Source organism: Ursus americanus, chromosome 4, assembly GCF_024610735.1.
Source record: "Ursus americanus isolate L20-20 chromosome 4, mUrsAme1.1.p, whole genome shotgun sequence".
NCBI classification, from domain to species: Eukaryota; Metazoa; Chordata; class Mammalia; order Carnivora; family Ursidae; genus Ursus; species Ursus americanus.
In genome coordinates this window covers 83,700,195-83,714,376 of record NC_142130.1, presented here as the reverse complement: position 1 = coordinate 83,714,376, position 14,182 = coordinate 83,700,195, and the positions used below count along the sequence as shown (strand labels likewise).

The 14,182-nt window shown below is 35.6% G+C and overlaps 1 long non-coding RNA gene across 7 annotated transcripts in view; it reads left to right on the top strand.

The window, feature by feature from the left end:
- The window catches only part of LOC148110283 (uncharacterized), a 64,216-nt gene that overhangs the window by 16,406 nt on the left and 33,628 nt on the right, over positions 1 to 14,182 (top strand). The window contains exons 3-4 of one of the 7 annotated variants that reach the window (XR_015724250.1): positions 3,972 to 4,005; positions 6,961 to 7,712. The exons of 5 other annotated variants lie outside the window; for them this stretch is intronic. This is a non-coding gene — a long non-coding RNA (uncharacterized LOC148110283). Of the gene's footprint in view, positions 1 to 3,971; positions 4,006 to 6,960; positions 7,713 to 14,182 lie in introns of those variants that run through there. One more of the 7 variants, XR_015724254.1, reaches the window with a different exon arrangement.

Genomic DNA, 14,182 nt, shown 5'->3' with positions numbered 1-14,182 from the left:
ACAATATTCTCAATTTATCTCATTATTCTGATTTCATTGTTATTGTCTCATTACGAGACAAGCTCATTTTTCAATGGAGCTCCTCACAACTAATTTTTATGTAAAACCCAAAGAGGTTCAAATTAGTTCAGGCTTAATTAGAAGTTTTGCATACCTATATATTTAACATTATAAGATACTACCAAATTATTTTTCCTAAGTGTTTATACTACTTTGTATTCTCATCAGCAATATATGAGAAATCCAGTTGTTTCACATTCTTACTCACATATGCTGTTGTCAAATTTTTAAAATTTTAGTCATTTTAATAGATTTTAGTTGTTATCTTATTTACATTTTGATTTGCATTTCTCAGATGAGTAATGATGTTGAACATCTTTTCACGACCTTATTTGCCACTTGTGAATTATTTTTTCTGAATTGCCTTTTAAAATTTTTTGTACATTGTTTAAAAACTGTGTTTGTTTCCTTCTCACTGAATTGCTGAATTTTAAGAACTCTATATATTATAGATTCAAATGCTTCGTCAAATATATTTGACAGATACTGAAAATATCGTCTATGGCTTATCTTTTCATTTTGTAACAGCATCTTACAGAGGGCAGAAGGTCTTTAGTTTTGATTAATTCTAATATATTTTTTCTTACTGTCTTCTTTTATGGTTTTGCTTTATATCGCCTCCCTAAGAAATGGTTAGAAGGTCTGACCACAAAGCAAAACCTCTAAATATTATGTAATACTTAAATTGACAAACATTTGAACCTGAATTTCTTGGTATAGATTAGAAGAAAAAAATATGTACAGTAGCAACTGTTTAATCTGGCAATAAGTTAATCCTTTCTTTGTTTCTTACCAAGTAAAACCATTTTCACAAACAATTTACACTGCTATAGAGGTCTTTGTTTATTTATATAGGGAGTGTTTATTTTTCCAGGAAAGTGAACTTTCATCTTTTCTCATATGTGTCATGAAAAACTTGAAGGTTTCTTGAATAATGGAAGCATATTGGTGCTTTTTTAGTCAGATCAGACTCCAACATTGTACTGTACATTGAACATGCAAGCTAATCTTATTATGGGATGTGGCAGTCAACAGACAGCAACATCCAAGTCAGAATAATGCCAGAACTACAACATGGTGTATCACTGTCCACGCGCAAACTGCTGTGATGGCTACTGAGTGGGGTACATGGCAGGAGAAGCTCCCAGATTTCAATTCTTTATTAGAATAGGATGGCAGTCATCCATATTCAACAACAAAAGTGTGTTTTCATGGTATCTATCTTGTCCAAGTCTCCAGAAACTTGGCTACATTTCAGATATGTGTTTTTCTGAAGTGGAACAACTCCAATTCCTTCCTGTTTAGAAGTATTACAATGGATACAACTCTCTCTAGAATAAATAAAAATAACACTTCTTCAGCTATGCTGACTCCTCCAATAGCACTTTTGGTTTTGATTGTATATTTTTTTCTGTTTCTTTGTTTTTGTAGAATATGGTTGGACCTCCAAATGGATTCAGTATGGCTGACATTTGTAAAACTGAAAAATAATAGTTAATCCCATTCCATAGCCCAAAAGAGAAGCAAGTTTCTTAAGGGAATTTATACTTAGTGGTTTTATTCTCTTCCATGTATCTGAGAAGTAACCCATAGAAAATTAAGGTCCCTCTTCCCTCCAAATAGTGGGTAGAAATTTTATATGTGGACCCATATTGGATGATTAGCATGAAATTTGGTGGGACCTGGTTTTTGTAGGGGTAAGGGAATTCCATAATAATGGAATATTTATTTATTTTAATTTTTTAAAAGATTTTATTTGTTTATTTGGGAGAGAGAGAAAGAGAGAGAACATGAATGGGGGGGAAGGGCAGAGGGAGAGAAAAAAGCAGACTTCCAACTGAGCAGGGAACCTGATGTGGGGCTCGATCCCAGGACCTGGGATCATGACCTGAGCCAAAGGCAGACGCTTAACAAACTGAGCCACCCAGGTGCTCCAATAATGGAATATTTAGAGTGACCATAAATTATCACCTCAAACTGATATTAAAGAATGGTCTCTTTTCCTTAAATAGTTTTCTGTACAATGTTGGATCAACCATGGATTCTTATAGGATGACTTGAAGCAGGGGTTTTATGGAGGTATCTAGTAGTCATTCTGGGTTGGCCACCAACTGACTTGGATTTAAAGAGGGCTAGGTTGCTGGAAGATTCTTTTTATATGAATTTCAGGGCCATATACTAAAAAGTACAAAATTTGTACCCATAATAAAATTGGTTAGCAATACACCCATTCTGATCCTTACATCGCTTTATTTTTCCTTATATTTTGCTACTGCCAAACGCAATCAACATGTAATATTAGTTGTGGAGCCTGAGCATATCCCCGAACATTCACATTGATGCAGTATGTTCTTCCTTTCCTCTGCAGAATCAAGAACCCATAGGGGAAAAAAGGAGCCTTTAAAATTCTGCCCTACCATTTCATTTTCAGTAATTCCCTTATTCACTCATGGCAGACAAATTATTGCCTCCATATTCATATTCTTTAGTTCCCCTTGTGATCCTTCTTGGTTTCTTAGGCTTCCTTTTATTTTATTTTATTCTATTTTATTTTTTTATTATGTTATGTTAGTCACCAGACAGTACATCATTAGTTTTTGATGTAGTGTTCCATGATTCATTGTTTGCATATAACACCCAGTGCTCCATGCAATACATGCCCTCCTTAATACCCATCAGCGGGCTAGCCATCCCCCCACCCCCTCCCCTCTGAAACCCTCAGTTTGTTTCCCAGAATCCATAGTCTCTCGTGGTTCATTTCCCCTTCTGTTTATCTCCCCCCTTCATTCTTCCCTTCCTTCTCCTACTGATCTCCCTGCTATTTCTTATGTTCCATAAATGAGTGAAACCATATGATAATTGTCTTTCTCTGCTTGACTTATTTCACTTAGCATAATCTCCTCCAGTCCCATCCATGTTGCTGCAAATGTTGGGTAATTGCTCTTTCTGATGGCTGAGTAATATTCCATTGTATATATGGACCACATCTTCTTTATGATGGCATCATAAAGGGCATCTCGGGCATTGTTGAAGGGCATCTCGGCTCCTTCCACAGTTTAGCTATTGTGGACAATGCTGCTATGAATATTGGGGTGCATATGGCCCTTCTCTTCACTACATCTGTATCTTTGGGGTAAATACCTAGTAGTGCAATTGCTGGGTCATAGGGTAGCTCTATTTTTAACTTTTTGAGGAACCTCCACACTGTTTTCCAAAGTGGCTGTACCAACTTGCATTCCCACCAACAGTGTAAGACGGTTCCCCTTTCTCCACATCCTCTCCAACATTTGTTATTTGTTGCCTTGTCAATTTTTGCCATTCTAACTGCCGTAAGGTGGTATCTCAATGTGGTTTTGATTTGAATTTCCCTGATGGCTAATGATTTTGAACACTTTTTCATGTGTCTGTTACTTAGGCTTCCTTTTAAAATCTTGCTATCTCCTAGGCATAATACAAAACAATTGCCTTATTTATCTAGTAAGTTCCTGTTCCATATTGCAAAGTATTTGAAATATTTATCATTCTTATAAAATAATTTAATTACAAAATTAATACATGTTCATTTTAAATTCTGAAACAATAAGTGATGCATACAGAAAAAAATTAACTCTATTTTCCATACCCTGAATACAGAAATGTGAACATTCTAAAACACTAGAGTTTATTGCCCTACAGAACATTAAACAAATGTCTCATATAAAAATAAATAACTAAATGAACTATGTCAGTGTACCTTTTCTAATGAACTGTATAAATTCCTCTTTCTCAAATGCTTTTTGAAACAGCATCACAATTTGTTCTTTCATTAATGAAGTAGTTACTATTAATTAGTTCTTAAATCATTGACATGAGCTTATTTTGCACTTGCATGACAGTGATGTTTTTAACTTTTTAAAATTATGTTTTAACAGTGTCATCAGAATTGCATGCATGTGTGTACCCAAGGTATGTACAAGAATCTCATAACAGAATTATTTGTAATAACCTATGGTTAAGAATAGTCTGTATGCTGTTGTACATGTAGGAGTAGGATCCCTTTGAAATAAGTCATCAAGTCTTCCTGGTGTTCCTTCCACCCCAGTCATTAAACTCCAAAGTATTCACTTCCTTGCCTTCTATGACTGTAGATTATTTTTGTCTATTTTTGTAAAAAAAGTATATATATATATTCATTACTGTATATACTCTTCTTTTTCTGACTTGATTTACTTACTATGGTAGATGTGAGATTCACCCGTGTTGTTACATGTAGCAATAGTTGCAGAAAATTTCACAATATATGTTGTATATTCTTTCTTCTTTAAATGGATATTTAAGATATTATTTATAATAACCAGTAGCTGGAAAGTACCCAAAAGACAACTTTTTGTTATTGTTTATATTAATTATAAATCAATTGTATGTCCCCTTGAAGATATTTAGTGCACTACAATTGGGCAAGAATTGTAGAATGGCCTAATGGACAAAATTCAAACATGGGTATACACTGGGTCACAGAGGACATATGTTGTCAATTTCTCTTTTCTTTGTACATAATCGTTGCTTACTTGATAAATTTTGGTTAAATTTACTTAAAAAAATAACTATGCTTTTGAATGTTTGAGTGACAATTCTTCCTATTTCTAAAAATCAAATTAAACTAGTTCTCTGCTCTTAGATAAAAATTAAAAAAAAAAAAACAAACAAAACCCCTCCTAAGATGCACTCATTTAATTCCATTCCTACATCACAGATAAGAAGTCTTTACAACTTTTTTATTTCTGTGCTCCCAGAACAAGACATTTAGAAAGATTTTACTTCTTTATTCATTTTTCCAACTAGCAGCAGGATTTGGTCAAGAGAGTTAAAAAAAAAAAATAACCCTGCCCCCAAGTCCCCTTGGATGTGTGTGGGGTTTCTCTCTCTGTGTCAGACTCTGTGACCACTTCAGCCAGGACATTCTCTTTCATCCGTGTTCCATGCCCCTCCCCATGAAGTCCAACATCATCGACAGGATGCGATAGGCCTTTGGTACCAGATTTTATAAGCAGGAAAATATTAGTTACCTTCAGAAAAGCAATGAAAGACAGAGACAACTTCATTTTTATGGCCACTTGGATGAAAACTTACATCTGGATTTCTCAAAGATAATTCAGACTTGATATGCTAAAAGAATACCCATGATCTTGTCTGACCTCACTCAAATCTGGTCCATTTCCGGTGGTCTCTTTCTCAAAAAGTACACCATCAAATTATGCGAGCTAGAAAAACTGATCTTTTTCTTTCTACTTTATATCCAAATCACTACTATGATCTGCTGAATTAGAACTTCTAAGCCATGCAGTCTTCATGAGTTCTAGATTGTCCTCAAGGGAATGAAAATTAGTTACTTGGTAGAAAGACAAAACATTATTATTTTTTATGTGTAATATTTTAATGTATTTTTAATGTATAAACATTTTTATTTTTATTTTTTATGTGTATATAAATATATATACACAGTATAAAATCAGATATACAATATGCTTGTGGTATTACAATTTCATGGAGGAGGGGCTATTAAAAATGTCTAAAAAAATGGGGTGAGAAATATTGAGAAATATTGTCCTAAATGTAGGTAGAATCTGTCCACTGCTCTCATCTTCGCTGTTACCATGTTCCTGCCTAGAGTCTGGTAACAATATTTCTGTCATGCTCTCTCGTCATCCCATCTGATTATCTTCCAATCTCTTCTGCACCCTGCAACCAGACTAACATTTCCACATCTGATCATTTCCCCCACAGCGTAAAATCTTTCAATGGTCTCCATTGTTCTTAGGCTATAAACCAAATTCTTTCAGGACTTACATGATATATTATGGCTCTGGTTCTGCGTATGTCTACATGTCGTCCCACATTACAGTGACCCTTACCTTCTTCAGTCAAGCCAGTCAGTGCTCTTCTTTAACACCGAAGTTAACACCACAGAAGTGATACGCGCATTTCTCCTTACACTTGGCCTGGTTAGACTCTCCCACCCCATTCACCAGATCTCAGTTTAATAATTCCTTCCTCCAGGGAGCATTCCCTGACTTCTCAAGCTATGCTGTGCCAGATATGTATATTATAAACCTTCTGGGGTCACATTTCTTACCTTCAGAGCACATCTGAGTTTGGGTTTATATACTCCTATGTAATCAATATTCCAGTCTTTATTAAACTGTACTTTTTATGGGAGCAAGACTGGTGTCTTTGTCTTCTTCACATCATTTTCCCCAGTGCTTAACACAGTATCAGGCACACAGTAGGCATGTAGTAAATATTTTTTGAATAAATGAACACAGCATGTCACTCTTTATTCTATATCTTTCTAGTGCTACAATAATAACCAAAAGACTTTTCATGTTCCATCAAGTCTTTTTTTTTTTTTCTTTAAGTCTTTTTGGGGGGGGGATTTTATTTATTTATTTGAGAGAGAGAGAGCAGGAACAGCATAGAGGGGCAGAGGGAGAGGGAGAAGCAGACTCCCCACTGAGCAGGGAGCCCAAAGTGGGGCTCGATCCCAGGACTCTGGGATCATGACCTAAGCTGAAGGCAGCTCCTTAACAGACTGACCCACTCAGGTGCCACCCATCAAGTCTTTCATGATCTTGGCTCCTGTCTACCTTTTCAACTTCTTATGCCCCTCTGTTTACTAGGCTCAGGTTCACCATGTGCCCTCTTAACATAGGGGCTGTGCTCATGCTCTTTTCTCTGCTTCCAGTTCTCCTTTGAGCATGGGCATAGGAGTAATTTCTCAGCTTTGACCCTGAGATCCAGTGGCCCCTCTCAAAGAAGCATTTCTTTATCACTGTATCTTAAGTTCTGCTTCCTCCCATCATTCTGTTTCTCTATGGTCTGTTCATTTTCACAATTTTGAATTATGTGTGTATTTGCTTTCAGAAAGTGGAGTTGTCTACTAGGGAGCTGACTAATAGGGTCCAAATACCAGATAGGAGACGTGAAATGTGAAATTGGTGCAGGAATGGAATAAAAAAGTCCAACTTCCAAAAAATACTTGGAAGAAGAGTCATCTATGAAGCAGATGAAGAAAGAGAAATCCAAGAAAGGATAAAGCAAGATGCTATGGTCTCGTAGCATCCTCCCAAGAAAGAGTCATTCACAGGCTTGAAGCTGAGAGTTACATCCTGGAATATGCTGGTCACATCAAGGTACCACTAACCTGGGATGCCCGGGTGGGTCAGTCAGTTAATGTCTGCCTTTGGCTTAGGTCATGACCCCAGGGGCCTGGGATCAAGTCCCGTGTGGGACTCCTTGCTCAGTGGGAAGCTTGCTTCTCTCTCTGTGTGTGCTCTCTCTCTCTCTCTGTCAAATAAATAAATCAAATCTTGGGGGAAAAAAAAAAAAGAGGTACCATTAACCTGTAGGTGAATTATACTCCCTGACTAAATGTCACTACTTCATCTCTCACAATTGCTCTAACCAAGCTTGCCATTTCATTTTTCCATCAAAAATTCTCTGGAAATGTGGATTTTTCAGTGTCAACACAGTTTGTGCAGATACCAAATCAGAAGTGTGTCTGCATTACTGCCCTGATACCAAAAATACACGTAAGTATACAGGGAGTTTTCTATTATTGATATTTTACCCTAGAAATAAATTTTAAAAGGATAAGATATTCTTGTACAAAAGCTTTAATTTCCGTAAGAGCTTATATAAACATTTGTTCATGAATTTAATAATAATAATAATAACAGTGGAATGTGAATTACCTGAATCTAGTGGTATCTTTTTCATGTTTTATATTTACATCCTGCATGAATTCAGTTTCAAAATTAATTCTCAATTAATTTTGAAAATTAATTCTTGGACAAAATGTTTATCATGATAAAACAAGTGAAAAGTAAATAAAATTTTCTGCAACCCCAATGGAGCTAGTTTGGTCTTTGCTGTATTCATTCCCCTTTCAGAAGACATTAATATTACAATGACAGTCATATGTCAAATGTCCCTTCATTTTAAGGGAAAGAGGTTAATCTTACAATCTTAAATGCAAATTTTGGAAGTCACTTTTCTTTGTATGGGCACTAAAACCACTTGGTCAATTAAAGCTTAAATCCAGTCATGAAAACTAATATTTCTATAGCTTCTCTGAAATAAAACGGCCAAATTATTTTTGGCCTCCCAATGTTTTTTGTGTGTGCTTATTACTAAAAATAAGGTCAAAGATTTAAGAGTTTGGGTTTCATTTTAAATGAGGCTTAAACAGAAGAAACACAATATCTTTACCAAACAGCTACAGAAACAACTGCACCATCACTGTTAAATTAGTTTGAAAACTAGGTTTGAATTTACATATTTGGGAAATCACAACTCATGGAAATACTAACTGCCAGGGAAACTTGTGACAGGTCCATTTTTCTTTTCTTTTCTTTTCTTTTCTTTTCTTTTCTTTTCTTTTCTTTTCTTCTTTTCTTTTCTTTTCTTTTCTTCTTTTCTTTTCTTTTCTTCTTTTTTTTCTCTCTTTTTCTTTTTCACATAAATTTACAAAGTAAGTGCTAAGTAGAAGTAAAGGAAAGTAACGTGGTAAAATAATAAAATTATATTAGAACATTCTTATCACAGGGGCGCCTGGCTGGCTCAGTTGTTTGAGCATCTGCCTTCGGCTCAGGTCATGATCTCAGGGTCCTGGGATGGAGCCCCACATCGTGCTCCCTGCTAAGTGGGGTCTGCTTCTCTATCTCCCTCTGCCCCTCCCCCTGCTCATGCTCTCTTTTGCTGTCTCTCTCTCCCAAGTAAATAAATAAAATCTGAACATTCTTATCACCATAGGAAACTTTTGCTCTCTTAATTTTCAATAATTTACTTCCTAAAATGAGCCACTTTTTTTTTTTTTTGGTCTAGAGCCATAGTTTAAAACTATTTCATGCATTTTGTCTTTCTCTACATTTCTTCTAAGCAGAAATAATCAATATGTCTAGAATGCTTGCAGTCTAAGAATATTAATTCTGAAATGGAAACAAATTTAATCTTCCTAGTGCTGCCTAATTTTGAGACTAATTTAAAGCTCTCCAACTGGGTAACTTCTAGACCTCTCTCCTCTAGACTTTTGAAGGGCATCCAGAAAGAAGTGCCAAGCTTTTCATTCTATTTTACGTATCAGTGTAATGAGCTTAGGCTATAAGTTCTTTGAAAATACTTGAACAGTCATCCAACCCACTAGATTTCCTAAGCATCCTGGCTTTGTAACTTTCTTGGGTATCGTACATTTTCAATCCTGTGGATTTGTAGTGCTGGCCAGTTAAGTCCATGATCATGCTTTCTCCCTTGGGACATACTTCATTATCTTTTTTCTCCTAAAGCTGGGAGATGTTTGTAGAGTAATGCTAAGCCATTTACCCTCTATGAATATTTATGTTTTCTAAAAAGGAAAATCATAGTAAACCATGCCTCATTGTCCTGTAATTTATTTAATTCACAGGCATGTTATTTAAGGGTAATTGTCATGCTTCATAGAGCCATATCAATCCACTGGAAAAAAGGGAGGGCTTTGTTATTGAAGCTTTCTAAAACCAAAATAATGTTTATATATTTGGGTACAGCTAAGTCTGAGAATGAATGGGAACCAAAATATCAACTGTATTTTTTCATGTATATATATGAAAAAATATATTTATAATATATAAATATATACTATAATATATAAACATATAACATAATATAAATATATATTTTCATATATATGACATTAAAATTGTCTAAAATAAAAGAAAATTTGTTATATGTGTTCTGCTGTTGTTAGCAAATAGAAACATGGCTTAGTATTTTCAGGACATTTTAAAATGTGCCTGGAGTTGTCATCCGTTTTCCAGCATACAATATGTTTTTCTTTTAAAATATTTAGTTTTTTCTTGTATTCTCACATGTATCTCTTCCAAAGCTATTATAACAATTCTGTATAATTGTATTCACATGGCTGTAAAGGATTCTACATTGTTTCCTAACTGCACTGAAGCTTTAACTTGTACCTAAAATAACACACTGAAAAAAAAATAATTTTGTCTTTTCATTTCTTTTCACAGAATAGTTGGACAGAAATGTTGTGTTATAATTGTATAGATGTTCGAGTTTAGAGTCTTTAACATCCCTTGACTTTTCCACTTTATTCTTCAAATTCCATGTTCTTAACAGTGTTCATATTTTAAAGCAGGAAAAAGCTCTCTGAACTCAGCGGCTGCTACGCTGTAATGTGCGCATGCGAGTGAAGAAAATCGTTTACTCAGGTTGTGAAAGTTACTTGTGGCTTCCAATTATACCACTCGCACCACGAACAGATACTAAGGCACGAACACACTGCATACTTTCCAATCACTTGAACTAGTTTATTTTTTCGTGAGTAAAATGCCGATGTGCGCCCTACCTGCCAACTCCACATGGCTGGAAAATATCTGTCCGAGGCCAGCTTCACCTCACAAAACTTTAACAAGAAATTGCAGAACTTGGCTGCTTTGAAGGACTTCGGTGCTCTCTGCTGTCTTTTGTGGATTTTCTGCTTTTGACATTTTTTTAAATACAGAACACGACTATAAATAATTAAATTTGAAAAATAGATGAACAAGTTTACTCATAAATTTCAGAAGATAAATCTATCACCGAGGTATGGATACAAGGGCTGCCACAGAATTGGAAATTATACCTTATTCCTCATAAATAATGGACATTAGAGGAGCAAGATACAAGATTTTCCTCCTGTATTTAGATGCTTGAAATCGGAGTAACTGCTCTCCCCACCCCACACATAAGATCAAAGGACAGGTTTTAAATGAATGGCCACATGTAACAAGCTGTAACACCCTGTCTGGCTGAGAAAACTTTAGAGGGTGGTTTACTGGTTTAACGATGTAAAAGAGTCTGATGTTGACAATTTCAGTGTCATTTCTCCTAATGATAAGAGTCGGTCTTCTACTTCAGTTCTTTCCAGAGCCTATTTATGTTAAGGGGCACTGCTTTAATTGATAAAAAAAGAGAATTTTTTAAGAAAAGAATTTAAACCACCTGCCTTAATCCCACTCTTCCTCGTGTAGTTTAATGTTCAGGAAAAATATGGTTCTTCTCTTTAAATTCATAAAATATCTTCTTTTAAATTCATGAAATAGCTTGGTAGAAGTAGTTATGCTGCTCCCTCAAACACTATAAAAGCAGTTCATTTTTTTTTCTCATCAAAATGAAAATGCTGTGTGTGTGTGTGTGTGTGTGTGTGTGTGTGTGTGTGTGTGTGTGTTGTAGGGGTTAAACTTTACATAAGCCCAAAGTTCCCCCATGAAACTGCTGTTTTGCATAAAATTATACTCCTCCCAAGAAAAAAGATTCTGAACAATCAGTAGTCTATAGCCCTCGCTTTTTGAATCATTGTATTATTAATGATTCTGCGGAAGAATGTGACTATCTTCATGCTTCCGTTTCCTCTTGGTAATAGAATCTCAAAGTCTTAACCGGGACACAACTTTACCCAGCCTCAGACTGTATTCGCCAGCCTCTTTCACGTATGGCTATGATCATATGACTAACTTCTGGCTGATGGCTTAATAAACACACAGTATGTGAAACTGGTGTGTGGTGTCTTTAAAGGGCAGCTTCTTAGTCTGTTTTTCCTTTCCCTTTTCCTGCTGGTGGAAGGCCATCCTTGAAAAGGTAGACAAATACTGCACACTAAAGAAGTGATACGACAACCAAAATGAAGAAACTATGATCCTTGGACGATGTAGGGACCCAGAGAGGTGTCTGTTAGATCTAGATAAGGTTAGCTTATATTCTCACTTACACATTTAATCTTTTTAATTGTGAAACGATTCAAACAGAAAGAAAAGCCCAGACACATCCATGTGTGTACCACCGAGAATTAGCAAAATTTAACTTATTATTAAATAAAATAGAACACCAAATAATTTATCTTTCTTTCTTTGAAGTACTTGCTGTTTTGAATTTGGTGTGTGCCTTTTCCATTTGTGTTTCTGTGAATGTATTACGAACATACGTATCCAACAAAAACATAGTATTTTTATTGCATTCAAAAGTTTTATATAAAGGATATCATATTATACAATGGATTCCACAAGTCTCTTTTTTCACACAGTAGTGTGTTTAATTCATTTACTTTTGTTATGCTTATGTATATATTTGAATCTCTTTGCCATCCTTTTATTTGTGTGTGTGTTTACTTGCCTCGATTTTCTGTGCTTTTCACAAATACGGCCTCACCTTCTTTTCGGTGATCTATTGCTATGACCGAGCTTTATTCTTACATGCATCTTTTGTTCACTGATTTGCAAGTTACAACATCTATATCTATTTTTCCCAGAGGTTACTTTAAAAATACATGCATTGGAATGCTTGGGTGTCTTGGTTAAGCATCTACCTTCGGCTCAGGTCATGATCCCAGGGTCCTGGGATTGAGTTCAGCATCGGGCTTCTTGCTGGGTAAGGAGCCTGTTTCTCCCTCTGCCTGCTGCTTCCCCCGCTTGTGCTCACTCTCTCTCTCTCTCTCTGACAAATAAATAAATAAATAAATAAAATCTTAAAAAAATATACATGCATTATTAATAAACTCTAAAATAAGTTAGAAATATCTAATCTACTCTTGAATAATATGATAGTTAAAACAATTAAGTGTACATTTTTAAAAAATTTTTAAAAAAGACTTTTTACTTATTTTAGAGAGAGAGAGAGCATGGGGGAGGCATAGGGAGAGAGAGAATGAATCCTCAGGCCGACTCCCCACTGAGCACAAAGCCCAACGTGGGGCTCAATCCCTGGACCCTGAGTTCATGTCCTGAACTGAAATCAAGAGTCAGATGCTTAACTGGCTGAGCCACCCTGGTGCCCAGTTTATTATTTTTTTAATCCACCTTATTCATCTTTTTTTATTATCACAGTTAAATTCATCAAAACACTCCACTGATTTCTTTCTTCTCCATTAATTCTTGTAGTCTACATTCTTCTTAGTTCAATCCCCTTTGTGACTAAGTATACACATTAGTACTTCTTTCAGTGGCCTAGTAGGAGTCCGGGTCCAGCCTCAGGAGAGTGAGCAAAATGTTTATTATGCAGTTTCCCCCCTAAAATATGCACACACACAAACACACACACACAAATGAAAAGTAAGATATCACATGTATAGTATATAGTCTCTACCAATGTTTAAAATAACCCCTGGAATCAAACATTTCTCAGGACATCCAAAAGACTAGTTTTTAATATTAATTTTTATTGAATAATTGTAAGATTTATGGAGAAATTTAATTTCAGAGGGCTGAATTCATACAAAGCAAATTTACCGTAAGTTATATAGAAAAGAACTGTTGTTAAGTGTGTTTAAGACCATAGAAATCAATCTTTACTAAGAGGCCAACAACGGAAGATGGAGAAAGAAAGCTAAAACAAATGAATTCAAAAGAAAAATTTTCTGTTTTTGTTTTCTTTAACATTAAGCTAAAATAATATTAAAAAGTAGTATCTAGGGGCGCCTGGGTGGCACAGCGGTTAAGCGCCTGCCTTCTGCTCAGGGCGTGATCCCGGCGTTCTGGGATCCAGCCCCACATCAGGCTCTTCCGCTATGAGCCTGCTTCTTCCTCTCCCACTCCCCCTGCTTGTGTTCCCTCTCTCGCTGGCTGTCTCTCTCTCTGTCAAATAAATAAATAAATAAAATCTTAAAAACAAAAAACAAAAAACAAAAACAAAAATGTGTAAGGATACACATATTACTTGGTGCATAATTGTCGCTCAATAAAGAGTTCAGTTGATTTAGCACAACTAACAATGTGTAACTGATTCAGTTGAATATTGATACTAAAGAAGACGTACCTTTAGAATAAAGGTTTCAAAATAATTTTTGAATAAATGCTTTCAAAATAATTTTTACTTTTATCTACTGTTAAAAAGAAATATATACACATATGTATATATATAACATTGCTGCTAGAGTCCGCATGTGAATACAGTGTAACTAAAAGTCTCAAAAATACACTTACTATTGGGGGCACCTGGGTGGCTCAGTTGTTAAGCATCTGCCTTCAGCTCAGGGTGTGATCGTGGGGTCCTGGGATCGAGCCCCACATCAGGCTCCCTCCTCTGCTGGAAGCCTGCTTCTTCCTCTCCCACTCCCCCT